This window comes from Lichenostomus cassidix, chromosome 3, assembly GCF_008360975.1.
Source record: "Lichenostomus cassidix isolate B80296 chromosome 3, HeHo_3.0, whole genome shotgun sequence".
Lineage (NCBI taxonomy): Eukaryota > Metazoa > Chordata > Aves > Passeriformes > Meliphagidae > Lichenostomus > Lichenostomus cassidix.
Window position 1 is genome coordinate 101,209,774 of NC_139483.1, and position 11,167 is coordinate 101,220,940.

The window sequence follows — 11,167 nt, forward strand, 5'->3', positions numbered from 1 at the left end:
CTTTTCTTTCTGACTCTAACTTCATAATACACACTATGCACTTATTCAAAGCTGTTATACTTCATTTTTAATCATCAGTCATCTTATTGCCTGATCTGAAATTGCACTTCCAATCCTATGACTTTCTTTATCAGTTATAGATGTATAAAATAAAATAATATGATCACTTGGGTTGACTTTAACATAACAAAGTAATTATTGTTTTAGTACATTGATCATAACCCCTGTTATTTCTGCCACCTTCTTACTGAAGATGAATGATAGACCTTACTTGTGTTGGTATCTTTGCTGAGATTATAAATTGTACTTTTCCCAACCTGATAACAACCAAAAGAGGGTTATTACATTTATGTCAGATTGGCTATTCAACTTACTTAGTCACTGGGTCACCTTTTGATTTTAATACAAATGTCAAAACATTACATATTTTCAAAATAGAAAACCTTTACTGAAAGAGAAGAAAAATTATTTATATTTGTTTTATTTAGGCATTAAGTCCCAACAGACAGATCTTGTTCTCATTCAGCATCAAGTCCTTCTTTGTTTCTCTCTCTGCCCCCCCTGATTAGACTGGGGATGCACAATTGGTTGGGAGAAAGCACAACTGGGCAGAACCTGAACTAACCAAAGACATATTCCATACCACATAACATCCTGATGAGCCACAAAAAGGAGAAGGGAGGGGTGGTTTAGGATGATTAGTTATCTTTTTCTTGGGAACTGTCTGTGCAGTTCTATATGTCTACAGGACATGGTGAGTGATTGCCTTTTTATCACTTGTTTTACTTTCTTTTCTCTTCCACTTATCCTTCACTTATTAAACAAGTTTTTGTTTTTTTCTTCTTGATCTTCCAACATTTCTTGCTTTTGTTCTTTCTTTTCTCTTCCCCTGTTCCATTTGTAATGATGGGGGAGAAGTGAGCAAGCAGCTCAGCCAACCACAGGGGCTAATCCTGATAACAATGCATAATTGTAACACAGGAATAAACATAATCTCAAACCATCAGTACTGTCAATAAAAAGAGCACTAACTATACCAATCATTTTTAAAGACACATGGTTCCGACTAACTGTAGATATTACATTCACTTTCACTAGTTGGAGGTCAGATCTCTCTATAATACACTTATTCATTTGTTCAATCTCCTATTAATGTTTTTTGAATGTTGTATAAGCTGCATTGTATGTCTGTGATGTTTGCAATGGCAACACTCTGAAAGTTGGCAGGAATCTTATCAAAGATGCAATAGGATGCATTTTTTCTGAATGCAATGCAGAACAATTAATGTATGTTTTATATCTATATATGCGAAAATTATGTTTTCATTAAAAAATCTCTTGCTGTTCAAGAAATTAGTTTCAGTAAGATTCTCATGTCTTGAATATATTTGTCATGCTTCCTATTTGCTTGTTCTTATCTAGTGCTTTGAAAGATGGGTTTTTGATTAAATTGGTCCCTCAATAAAATCTGAGATCATATGCAGAAAAACAAGAAAGTAAGAAATGGCTGTTTATTTTTAGAAAATAATGATGAAAAACAAGATAATGAATCAATTACCTGTGAAAATTTGAAACTGTGAATCTTCTAGCTGTATATAGGTCTTGTCAGAACTGGATAAACCCTTTAGAGCTATCTGGACAGAGCTGTGATAATGGCTTTTTGTTTCTTGTTTGGAGCAGAACACTGAACACATCTCACACTCTCTGGGGCAGTGACAAATAGCAAAAGTGACAAAAGTGATGTTGTGGATGGAGGTCAAAAGAAAGGGTAATATTTCAGACCTGATTGGCTGCACATTTACCAAAGTTGTATAATTTTGCACTTGATTTAGCTCCTTGTTTGTGTTGGGAATGCCACCTCCCTCCCTGAGGAAAACTGCCTTTTGTAGTTAATAGTTCCCACATGTTGCTTGCATATCAACAGGAAAGTAAAGGAGTTTACTTTGTTTCTCCAAGACCTTTAAGAACTGGATAAAGCATTGAATTTGGTGAGGTCTGGCATTAATTATGCTAGTTCAAGGCTTGAGTCAATTAGTCAATCTGCTAAAAGCTTTTGTTTTTAGTCAATGAAGGGAAGAAAATAAATAAAATACTGCACAGGAAGATTCCTTCCATACTGAGAAATATCTGTCCAACAAGTAAGACAAAGAGCCCTCCAGCAGTGCCTCATTACCTCCATTGGCAAGGGAAAGATCTATCATGCCTTGCTTAAACAGGATGCTAACATTTAGTCACATCTTTCAGTGAGAGAAAAGTCTGAGGAGCTTCTGCCTTTCTTAGGCAGCTGACTGGTTGATTAAGTACCTAATTATCTTTGAAGTTCTGCTTCTTGGGTCTTGGAGTTTCTACAGGTAAAACATTTCTGGAAAAAATGTTTTCCGGTAGTGCATCAAGGAAGTATTTTTTTATCAATTTATAAACATATGAGCGTGCATGAATAATTAATGCTGCTTTTCTTGCTTAAGAGCCATGTATTGGTACTGTTGACTTAAAAACTAAACAAATATATATACACCTCATAGATGGATGTATATGGACAAACACTATCGACATTCGTAGCAGCAGATGTCACATTTCCTCAGGCAGATGATTCTAAATCCAGAGTATTTTCCATCAGTTCCAAGGGAACCTTTCAAGCTCTGCCTGATAGCAGACACTGAGGTTTTTTTTGGCTGGATCTAGATGCACTGTAGAGAATCAAGGTCTTATACAGGATACTACACATTCTTTTCAGTGTATGAGGCAAAATAAAGGGAGACTGCTGATTTCTACCTGGCTTCCTATGCAGCTTTGTAATTTTGATACTACCAAGAGCAAGATCATTTTTGTATGTATTGATAAAATACATTTTTTTTGATGATGTAATATTTTATGAGAAGAGATTGACAAGCAACTTTAATCTTTCCCCACAACTACATGTAAATCATCATGCATCAGAACTGCAGAATGGCAGCTCTGTCCCAAACAACAAAAAAGATCCTCGTCTTCTCTCAACAGTGTATAATTAGAAGTGCCCATGTTCCAAAGAAAGAATTTTTACCATCAGCTTGTTTCTGTCAAACACCATTTGGCAAATGTGAGTGAACTGAGTAGAATAGATAAGAGTGGACTATTTCAGTTGTCTGAAAATAGCTGTCTATAGCTGTATTTCAGTTGTACACAGCCTACAGAAATCATCCAGTTCAACTACCTGACATCTCCAGGGCTGACCAAAAGTTAAAACATGGCCTTAAGGACTTAAACACTGGCAGGACTGGAATATTGATGACTTCTCTAGGAAGTGTGTTTCAGTGTTTGCACACTGAGTACAGAAATATTTCCTGATGTCCAGTCTAAACCTGCCTTGGTGCAGCTCTGAACCATTCCCACACATTCTGTCCCTGGGCTCAAAGGAGAAGAGCTCAGCAGCTCCCTGTCCACCTCCCCTCCTCAGCAAGCTGCACAGAGCAATGAGGTTGCCCCTTGGTTTCCTTTTCTCCACACCAGCCAAGCCCAGAGCCCTCAGCTGCTCCTCAGAAGACATTCCTTCCAGCCCCTCACCAGCTCTGCTCCCTCCTCTGCATGCATTCAAGGAGCTTCATATTTTACTTAACTTGTGAGGTCCAGAACTGCAGAGTGCTCGAGGTAAGGTCACACAAATACTAAATACAGACGTAAAACCACATTTTTCCTTTTTACAGGCTGGTTATGCTGTGTTTGATGAGCCTCAGAATGCAGTTTCAGAGCTCTCAGACACCCAAGGCTTTTGGTAGATTACTGAGAGGTTCTGCTGTAAGTTCTGCTTGCTGCCTCAGTACTCTGGGATGAATTCCATCAGACTTTAACTGAGGCAACTCTTCCCTTGCAATTTCAGCATCCACAAATGAAAAATCACTGTTCCTCTAGCTGTGGTGCTTGGAGGACTAAGCAGCCCAAATTTATCCATGTTATTAAAGACTGAGGTAAAAGACCCCATCCAATGCTTCAGGACAGCCTGAAAATCTGTCTTCAACTTACCACATCAGCTAAATCAACCAGGAGGGGCAACAGAGAAGAATAAAATAAAGAATAAAAAACTAAGAATAAAAAAAGAGCCTCAGCTTCCCCTTTTTATTCACCATGCAGATGTATGCTACATTTTTTTAGCCTGACTTACTATTTATAAGGCATTCGTCTATTCATTCTAAGAAGCTATTTATTATAGCTATTTATTATATTTATTTATTATAAACTATTTATAAACTGAATCTAAAAGCATGAACATTTGTTTTAAATGTTGAACTCCACTGTGTCTCATCAGGAAACCAATGACTGTCTTGCAAGGTGTTCAGGAAAGATAAAAATGCTTGAAAAGAATTACATCTAGGAAGTAGAATTAGTACATATTTTTCCAAATATATGTAGAATTTCACATTGGAATTTTGTCATAATAATAACTGCAAAAGAGACAAAGCTCTAGCATTCACATTTATGCTAAATTCTGACAGTGATTATGGATTACCTAGGCATTACCCTTGCATTACATCCTCTAGCATATATTGCTTTGTTAATACAGAAAATAATAATTGCTAGTCTTAAACATTTTGCAAAGTATAAAATCTTAAAATGAGAATACTGCTTGCCTAACACTAATGTTTCTTATTCCATCTGAAAAGCTGCATTTTTAGTAGTTTTCTTCACTCAAAAAGCAACTTGTTTTCATTTAATTTTTTTCCACTAATTTATTGCTGCTAGGGATTAATTTTTGATTGATTGTTTCCTCACACTCAAATGCAAGTTATTATGGGAAAACCTTCCACAGCAAGTAAAAAACATTTTAAGTAGCCCTTTTTAATTAAACAAGAACTATTAATCAATTATACCAAGTCTGGGAAGTTTGTGGCTGTAATAGAAAAAAAGTGGAGAGAAATTTATCTCCATTCATGTGCTTGGAGGTTACAGCCATCTTTGCTGGTGGAAGATACAAATCCTGCTGTACTGAACCAGCAAGGCAGGCCTGGTTGAATGATTATTTTTTTTCCTTCAACTAATACCATACAAATCCTGCTTGAAGTGCAGTTATTGAAGTATTTGGACAAAGGAAGACAGTTACAAAATAGTTGTCTGAAAATAAAAAAAGAAATAAAAAAAAGTAAGGAAATTTTTTTTAATAATTAACATTTTTTATGTAAAATATTTTGACTGCAACAATATAAGACATTTCTAGGGGGAATATCAGGTGGGCAGGAGGAAGGAGAAGCCACTGATGTTAGTTCAGAGTTCTGTTTAGAGCTGCTTATACTCTTTGAACAATCACAACTTGGTATTTATTAGTTTTACCATTTGGCACCCACCTCCCTTTCCTGACAGGAAAGTCCAGGCTTTGAATGAGCTACTTACAATCTGCTGTCCTGCACTGGAAGGTTGTCAGAGACCCCAGTGAGCTATTCCTTGAAATTAGTTTTTGGAAAGCAGTTCTGTTGCCTTGGGAAAGTGAGCTAAAAATTTAATAATTTTCAGGTTAAAGGTATGAAATTTACAGGTAATCCTTTCACAGCCCAGATATTGGATTATTTTTTCTCCTTATAGATAGAAGAATTACTATTTAGACCTAATTTTCCCCCACTTTTATGCAAGTTTTATGCAATACCATGTGTATTAAAGGGAATATGTATTTTCCATTCTCACAGTTTTTGCCAGTGGTATAAAATAGGGTCTCAGAAAAAAAGTAGAGCTACTGCAACCTGATATGTACAACAAGGGCTGTGAAACATTATCAGGTTTGGGTTTTTGGGGGGATGTTTCATTTTGTTTTCATATTCCTCTAGGGCTGACGCTGCAAAAAGCTGTGGATGAGCAGAGAATCATATCAGTCTTTCATCTGTGCACTTCAAGAACTGCAGGAAGAATACAAGAGCAAACAACCTCACAAAATATGATAATGAATGCACTGCCTACCCTTCTCTGTCAGCTTTCTGATCTTCCGAGGCAGAAAATTCCAAACACTCCTTTCTGTACTGAAGAGGGAACAAAAACTCAGTATAAGCCACAAGGAAACAACCTTTCTTACCTCTCCTGTCAGATTTGCTCAAATATTTTCAGCAGGTGGGCTCTCAGTAGTTAGGTTAAGGGTAGGTATATTTGTATGTTCTAGGAGGGCAAATATGACAAGAATGTGTTTTTAAAATGAGACTGACGTGGATCATATTTTCTTGGGTCCTTTCTGAAACAATAAAGATTTTTGGGGTTAATCTAAATAGGCCTTTATCCTTCTAAACTATTTGCAATATCAGAATTTTTTGTTGTCATTTGTTTCACTCATTAAGGACCCATAGACCTGTCTTTTTCCTGGGGAATGGAATGTACTTTTAAATTTGAAATTATGAAATTACATTTTGCCCTCAGCAGCATTTCTCGTTTTTGTGTCATGTTTAATTTTGCAAGGTTTTTCAGAGTGACTTGTTTTAAGACGTTGAATGTCCTGCCCAAGCAATCTGAAAGAATCGACTGAGATTATAATTTTCTTGGTAAAATATTAATGCACAAACTCTCAAGGCAGTTATAAACTCAGTTTTGCCAATCTAATATTTAATTCTTTCTCATGTTTTGTTAATAGGCAAGATCCAGAAATAAGATGAGAGAAACTGCAGCAGCTTTTATTATTCGACAAGAACAGAGTCTACTCAGTGTAGCAGAAATGACTTATTCACTCTGAAATGTTTAGTGTCAAGCCTTATGTGATGTGTGTCTCATTTGGAGAACAAAGACCAACTACTTATTCTGCTTCTAAACTGTGGAACCCTTTTGAGTTTACAGAAAATTATGGGTGTCACCTCCCCATCACCTTCCACAGTTCTCTATGTTAATTTTGGTGCCTGGTCAAGGAGTTCTCTTGAGAGAACAGTTTAAAGTCCTTTTACTGTTGGTCAAGAGACATGGTCATCTTTCACAGCTTTTGTTTACTTGCTCAAATAGAGCTTTCTACGCTAATGAGGAAATTTTATCATTACAAGACTTCAAAGACATCTCCAAAGCCTGTCTCCATTTATGCCTTCTTATTATCTGGTCTGGCCTCACAAGCAATTTTTATTTCCCTTTCCAAGTATCTCCTTTCAAGTGTCAAATCTCTTGTATGGGTGGCAGAACGGATTGTTTTTAAACTCTGCTTGGTCAAGGAAATAAGAAATCTCTTTAGGTTTCATAAGTATTCTCCTATAAATATCACAACATTTTTATTATCACTGAAGCATAAATTTAAAATGTCTTACAGGTAGATTTGGAATTTGACAAGGCATCCACCAAAAAAGAAATATATATAGGTGATGTTTAGAATTGCCTTTTCATAAACTGCCAGTCACTACAACCATTTAGTTACCAATATGGGCTAAACTTTAGTAATGCTGCTTATTTATTTTGCAAAGGAAAAAACACAGTCAGCTTTATATCTCAAGGTCGTCTTTACTTAGCTCTTGCTTTAAAAATCCAACAAAACACCATAAAAAGCAGTAAATAAAGTAATTCCAGATAACCAAGTCTAAGCCACATAATTTGGGAGCTTTCTATAGAAGGATGAGCATTTCTGGAAGATTAAATATGTAGCAAAAACCAATGTCATTAATCTTGTTCCAGGGCTACATCTGTTTTTCCAGGTTCCATAGAAAAGGCTTTATTATCCTAGAAAAAGAATTCTTAGACTTTTGACGTGAGAAGAGCCTTCACAACCACTCTAAAATCTCAAGGATGTGTATTTTTTTTTCTTATAGCAAGAAATCCAACGCAAACTTATTTTCTTCTCTGGTAAAATATTACATCTTGTATATGCTGTAATACATAAACTGAGCTCCCACATATTGTGTCAAAATTGTCAAGTTTTATTATTTTTAAACAGGAAAATGGTACAAGGTAATCAAAAAGAATGGAAAGGAATTTAGAATTTTAACACTTGGGTATGATTTGCTGATGCTAACTTAAATTATTATAAAAATATTTTCTTAAATTTGAATATTAGTTACTAACAATTACTTACAACACAAATAGAGTAGTTAAATGTTAAAATCAGATACCTGGACATGAAAATACAGGGAAGAGAAGGTACAATACTAGAACCTTCAGATGCTACCACACAATCCCAACTAAACTATGAAGACAGTTAAATAAATGCATGCTATATTCCATTAAGAAGAACAGACATAAAAGGATATTATTGTCATTAGTATCTTCAAAAATGTCTTTTAATATTTATACTTTCCTAAAATTTCCATATGAAGTTGGTACTTCAGCCTGAGCACTTGCCAATATTTTGATTAGCTGATGCCACATTTCAGAGTTAAAAGCTTTATCGTTATTGACTGAGCAAAGTCATCCAAGGCAAAACAGAATCATATTCTGAGTCAGAGAGGTCTTCCTTCTGGTGTGTGCTGGATTTATTTAATCATGTCATTTGCTCTATCTTTTTAATAGCACCTGGAAGGCAAAGGACAGCTGTTGAAGTTTTGCCAGCCTTTCAGTTCCTTCGTGTTAGCAATATCTCATAAATCTGAAGATCCTCATCAGTTTTTACTATTTTATACTTCAAATAAAATCTTTTTGATATCTTGGTTTACAACATATGTAAAACTTATGGTTGCAGAGATATTTGTAATATTCCATGAATATGTATCTTTCTTATGTTTATAGGCATTTTGAAAAGAGGCTTTTAAAACTTAATTTTGAAACCGGTATAAAAATTTATATTGAATAATTATTTCTCATTTTGCCTCTGTGTTAGATTTTGTTTTAAGAGTATTATAAAAATGATAAGCTCTTAGGTATTTCACAAGAGGCAAATGATTGTAGAAAAAAAGAAAAAAAAGCCCTAAACCCTATATTTTTATTGAAGAAATAATTTTATAAATTATTTATTCTACTTCAATAATTTTCAGCTTTTTGTCAGTTTGAAGAGTATTTAAATTATTTCAAAGCTTGCTATGAATTTATTTTTCTTTCTTTTCCATCCTTTCTTTAGGAGTAAAACCAGGTAGAGAAAAGAGAGATCAAAAGGGTAGGGAAAAGAGGGATGCAAGACAGATTCTCCCAAACCACAAAACAAATATTTGTTATTTCTGTTTCAGTTTTAAAGCTGAAATATGAAAATTAAAATTTGACCAACATTTAAAAAAAATGTTTTTGATTTAGTGAATTTCCCAGAGAGAAATAGAAGAGGCAGAGAGGTCTTTCAGAGAGACCTGGACAAGTTGGAGCAATGGGCAATCACCAACCATGTGGAGTTTAACAAGGGAAGTGGTGGATGCTGCACCTGGGATGAGATAACCCTGGCTGAGTGCACAGACTGGGGAATGAGAGGCTGGAGGGTAGTGCTGCAGAAAGGGACTTGTGGCTCCTGGTCGATGGCAAGTTGAACATGAGTCAGCAGTGCCCTGTCAGCCAGGAGAGCCAACCCTGTCCTGGGGACATCAGGCACAGCATGGTCAGCTGGGCAAGGGAGGGGATTGTCCTGCTCTGCTCTGACCTGGGGCAGCCTCACCTCCAGTGCTGGGGGCAGTTTGGGTGCCACAATATAAAAAAGGCGTTAAACTATTAGAGACTGAGGGGAGGCCTGACTGCAGTTACAACTTCCTCATGAGGGAAGAGAAGGGGCAGACACTGATCTCTGCTCTGTGGTGACAGTGACAGTGACAGGGCCTGAGGGAATGGCCTGAAGTTGTGTCAGGGTAGGTTTAGTTAGACATCAGGAAAAGATTTTTCACCTGGAGGGTGGCTGAGCACTGGAACAGCTCCCCAGGGAAGTGATCACAGTACCAAGACTGACAGAGTTCAAGAAGTGTTTGGACAGCACTCTAAGGCACATGGTTTCATTCTTGGGGTGCTCTGCACAGGTCCAGGAGTTGGACCCAACGATCCTGACGTTTCCATTCCAGCTCAGAATGTTCTGTGATTCTGTGAAATTCCAGCATTGACTTGTTTTAGCTTCTATTAACTTTTGTTTCCTTCCTTGGAAGATACTACTGGCATAAAATCCTTTCTACTAAAGGTTTAAACCTCTTATGAAAAAATATGGTTTCTGAAGACCTCAAAAAAAGTTTTAGCACTCATGCAACTGCATTTGTGTTTCCTTGCAATATCTTTCTAAGGTCAAAATTTTGGAACTGATATGCTTTCCTGGAGAAATGAGAAATTTCTGCCAAATTGTAAAATATGGGCATCTCTTCACAATTCTTTCACTCAATTACTTTCTTTCCATTTATTTGACTGAGTGTTGGCCAAAAGTAAACTTTACCGTAATGAGGAGGAAACCCTACATCCTCTCTAACTTCTCACCCAGTCATTAATCACATTTTGGAAACAGGGGTTAATAAGGTTCAAATTAGATATTAAATGCCCAAAAAGGAATAAACTTTTGAGTCTCATCATCACAAGAGGTCATTATGTCCTTTGTCAGCCACCACAACCCAATTCACCATAAACAAATTGGCTCTCCACCTATCCAATTTTCCCTTTCTAGACATCTCGCGCTTACAGCTGCTGAAGTTGTACATAACATTTCAGCTACTCTTTAAAAGAGTTTGGGTATTCTGCATCCTAGCCACTCTATAAATTGTTATGATAAATATTTAAATATATACAGTACTTGTTTATATAAGACATAATAACTTTAAATTGGGCTGATTAGATATGCCTGACTGAATGTACGTTAATAATTTACTTTCCATCAATTTGTTCCATTGCCTGGAGGGCTCTGAGAACAGTAAAACAAAAATCCTAAAATGTTAAATAGGAAAACAACTCAATTTATCTGAACAATGCATGTTAGTTCAAAGTAAATAAACTTCCCCCCATCATAATAGATTAATCTGTTCAAAATGCAAAGGACCAAACAATTTGAGACCTCTGGGCATACTGTAAGTGAACAGAAGAAAGATGGAATAAGTGAGTATTACTTTTCTATACAACATTCTGAGTAGGAATTGACCCAGAATTTTTGACCAAAAGTTTTTCTGCTTTCTGATGATTTTGACACATACAAAAGGAACTAGTCAAAGATTTTCTCAAACACAAAATACTGATCTTCATTTCAGTTATTTTCCATCCTGCAGTACGCACTGCTGATCTCATTAATTTTTCTATTCTGAATAAGCCATATTAGAAACTTTGAAATATATATATCTACAGAATCCCTTCATATTAATATCAAAATGGACTAAAAATTTCA

General features: G+C 36.0%; 1 long non-coding RNA gene across 1 annotated transcript; it reads left to right on the forward strand.

The window, feature by feature from the left end:
* The first annotated feature begins 598 nt into the window (after positions 1-598).
* Positions 599-8,577, forward strand: LOC146440311 (uncharacterized). The gene is made up of 3 exons (XR_014851401.1): positions 599-754; positions 3,681-3,771; positions 5,787-8,577. It is a non-coding gene; the product is annotated as an uncharacterized LOC146440311 (long non-coding RNA).
* Positions 8,578-11,167: the final 2,590 nt, after the last annotated feature.